The sequence below is a fragment of the Oncorhynchus masou genome, chromosome 32 (assembly GCF_036934945.1).
Source record: "Oncorhynchus masou masou isolate Uvic2021 chromosome 32, UVic_Omas_1.1, whole genome shotgun sequence".
NCBI classification, from domain to species: domain Eukaryota; kingdom Metazoa; phylum Chordata; class Actinopteri; order Salmoniformes; family Salmonidae; genus Oncorhynchus; species Oncorhynchus masou.
Window position 1 is genome coordinate 85,039,433 of NC_088243.1, and position 4,245 is coordinate 85,043,677.

The following is a 4,245-nucleotide window of genomic DNA, read 5'->3' on the forward strand; positions in this document are numbered from 1 at the left end:
AGCAGGAGGCACCAGTCTCCTCTCCTCACTTCCCTTTGAAACAGGAGGCACCACTCTCCTCTCCTCACTTCCCCTTGAAGCAGGAGGCACCAGTCTCCTCTCCTCACTTCCCTTTGAAACAGGAGGCACCACTCTCCTCTCTCCACTTCCCATTGAAACAAGAGGCACCAGTCTCCTCACTTCCCCTTGAAACAGGAGGCACCAGTCTCCTCACTTCCCCTTGAAGCAGGAGGCACCAGTCTCCTCACTTCCCCTTGAAACAAGAGGCACCCCTCACCTCTCCTCACTTCCCCTTGAAACAAGAGGCACCCCTCTCCTCTCCTCACTTCCCCTTGAAACAAGAGGCACCCCTCTCCTCACTTCCCTTTGAAGCAGGAGGCACCAGTCTCCTCACTTCCCCTTGAAGCAGGAGGCACCAGTCTCCTCACTTCCCCTTGAAGCAGGAGGCACCAGTCTCCTCACTTCCCCTTGAAGCAGGAGGCACCAGTCTCCTCTCCTCACTTCCCCTTGAAACAGGAGGCACCAGTCTCCTCACTTCCCTTTGAAACAGGAGGCACCAGTCTCCTCACTTCCCATTGAAGCAGGAGGCACCAGTCTCCTCACTTCCCCTTGAAGCAGGAGGCACCAGTCTCCTCACTTCCCATTGAAGCAGGAGGCACCAGTCTCCTCACTTCCCCTTGAAGCAGGAGGCACCAGTCTCCTCACTTCCCCTTGAAACAGGAGGCACCAGTCTCCTCTCCTCACTTCCCCTTGAAGCAGGAGGCACCACTCTCCTCTCCTCACTTCCCCTTGAAGCAGGAGGCACCACTCTCCTCTCCTCACTTCCCCTTGAAGCAGGAGGCACCAGTCTCCTCTCCTCACTTCCCCTTGAAGCAGGAGGCACCAGTCTCCTCTCCTCACTTCCCTTTGAAACAGGAGGCACCACTCTCCTCTCCTCACTTCCCCTTGAAACAGGAGGCACCAGTCTCCTCTCCTCACTTCCCTTTGAAACAGGAGGCACCACTCTCCTCTCTCCACTTCCCATTGAAACAAGAGGCACCAGTCTCCTCACTTCCCCTTGAAACAGGAGGCACCAGTCTCCTCACTTCCCCTTGAAGCAGGAGGCACCAGTCTCCTCACTTCCCCTTGAAACAAGAGGCACCCCTCACCTCTCCTCACTTCCCTTTGAAACAGGAGGCACCAGTCTCCTCTCCTCACTTCCCTTTGAAACAGGAGGCACCACTCTCCTCTCCTCACTTCCCCTTGAAACAGGAGGCACCAGTCTCCTCACTTCCCATTGAAGCAGGAGGCACCAGTCTCCTCACTTCCCCTTGAAGCAGGAGGCACCAGTCTCCTCACTTCCCATTGAAACAGGAGGCACCAGTCTCCTCACTTCCCATTGAAGCAGGAGGCACCAGTCTCCTCACTTCCCATTGAAGCAGGAGGCACCAGTCTCCTCACTTCCCCTTGAAGCAGGAGGCACCCCTCTCCTCTCCTCACTTCCCTTTAGAACAAGCCTCCATATGAAACAGAGTAGCCTGTTACTCACTGGTAACCCAATCAGTCTCGCCTTCATTTCCCCACCCTGCACCTCCCACCCTTACGCCCATCTCCAAAAACCCAACCTACACTTTTCCAGAACAATGCACTTAGTATGTTTTATTTCAAATGAACCTGCATCACCTAGGTTGCGTCATTTATGGCACCCTATTCCCTATATAGTGCTATGGTCCCTGGTCAAAAGTAGTGCACTGTATAGGTGATAGGGAGCCATTTGGGACACAGTCTGACCTAGACACCTGAGAATAATTTTCTTAATGGACGGGACGCTCCAAATCCACTTCACCTCTCGCTCTGTGGCCTCTGAAGCACACAGTCACACCATACCTTAACTCACGTGTCCCTGTCCAACTCCCAACTCCCGTCGTGACGTAGTTGGTACGCTGCAGATGGTGCATCGTGTAGTCGGCATTTTCAGGTCATGGATTTTTTTCTCTCCAAATGGCACCTTACTCCCTACATAGTGCACTACTTTTGACCAGGGCCCAATCTGGTCAGAAGGGGTGGACTATGTATGGAATAGGGTGACATTTGGAACAGTTATGTATGAAGTTGTCAGGAAGAAAACAACGAACAGAGATTGAAATAAGGCTGGCCTGTCTGAGATTCCATCTTTTCCTCATTAAATGTGTCTCTTTTTTAATGGTTCAACGTCAATAAATGTATATATTTGATTGATTTAAGGTATGTTATTTTACAGGTAGCCTAGTGGTTAGAGCGTTGGGCCAGTAACTGAAAGGTTGCTAGATCAAATCCCCGAGCTGCCAAGGTAAAATCTGTTGCTCTGCCCCTGAACAAGGCAGTTAACCCACTGTTCCTAGGCCATCATTGTAAATAATAATTTGTTCTTAACTGACCTCCCGAGTTAAATAAAGGTTCAATTAAATAAATAAATAGACCCACATACATTTGAGATTTGTAAATGGGATGCGATCAACTGAAAATGTATTAATCAAAGAAAGAGAAACGTCATGGGAAGGAACATAATAATGGTAAAGTTCATGTTGAGCATTTGTTTAATTCAAGTGTGTTCTCAACAGGCTTCTGGTGAGAAGGTCTAGCTGTGATTCCATTGGTCAAATGCATTTTATAGTACTACCACTCTACCGCCTCCTTCTTCTTAGAACATCTCTGCTCTCTAGTGGCTGATGTGGGAACTGCAATAAGGTCACTTGAGAATTGGAACAATGTCATTGAAGTGATATCTCATGTTTACTGATGAGGGTGATACCGTATGTAGCCCACAAACAACCCACACCATGATCCAATCATTGACAGTGTTGTGCATGGAGGCCGTTGGCATGGTAAAGCTGACAAACGTGAAATGTCTGATTAGAGGGCATGTGGTGCCATATGTCTACTACAACTGCATTGACTAACCCGTAGCCCAGGACATTAACTCTGTATAGGTACCCCCTGTATATAGCCCAGCCAGAATGGCCTGACCCTCCTCCCAGATCAGTACCAGGCAGGCTGGCTTACCACCTCCTCCCAGATCATTACCAAACTGACTGGCCTGACCCCTCCTCCCAGATCCTTACCAGGCTGGCTGGCCTTACCCCCTCCTCCCAGATCCTTACCAGGCTGGCTGGCCTCACCCCCTCCTCCCAGATCCTTACCAGGCTGGCTGGCCTGACCCCCTCCTCCCAGATCATTACCAGGCTGGCTGGCCTGACCCCTCCTCCCAGATCATTACCAAACTGACTGGCCTGACCCCTCCTCCCAGATCATTACCAAACTGACTGGCCTGACCCCTCCTCCCAGATCCTTACCAGGCTGGCTGGCCTTACCCCCTCCTCCCAGATCCTTACCAGGCTGGCTGGCCTCACCCCCTCCTCCCAGATCCTTACCAGGCTGGCTGGCCTCACCCCCTCCTCCCAGATCATTACCAGGCTGGCTGGCCTGACCCCTCCTCCCAGATCATTACCAAACTGACTGGCCTGACCCCCTCCTCCCAGATCATTACCAAACTGACTGGCCTGACCCCTCCTCCCAGATCATTACCAGGCTGGCTGGCCTGACCCCTCCTCCCAGATCATTACCAGGCTGGCTGGCCTGACCCCTCCTCCCAGATCATTACCAGGCAGGCTGGCCTCACCCCCTCCTCCCAGATCCTTACCAGGCTGGCTGGCCTGACCCCTCCTCCCAGATCCTTACCAGGCAGGCTGGCCTCACCCCCTCCTCCCAGATCCTTACCAGGCTGGCTGGCCTGACCCCTCCTCCCAGATCATTACCAGGCAGGCTGGCCTCACCCCCTCCTCCCAGATCATTACCAGGCAGGCTGGCCTCACCCCCTCCTCCCAGATCCTTACCAGGCTGGCTGGCCTGACCCCTCCTCCCAGATCATTACCAGGCTGGCTGGCCTCACCCCCTCCTCCCAGATCCTTACCAGGCTGGCTGGCCTCACCCCCTCCTCCCAGATCCTTACCAGGCTGGCTGGCCTGACCCCTCCTCCCAGATCATTACCAAACTGACTGGCCTGACCCCTCCTCCCAGATCATTACCAGGCAGGCTGGCCTCACTCCCTCCTCCAGGCTGGCCTCAATATAGAGGTCATCAAGCAGAGACTGGAGAACAGGTGTTGTGCTGTGACACTAACTTACATACAGTAGTATTCCTGAAACCCAGACTGCAGGACATAACACATAACAGGAAGAGGTTCAGTTATACATCAGCATCTCCATGACGCTTTGTTATTGAGAACTG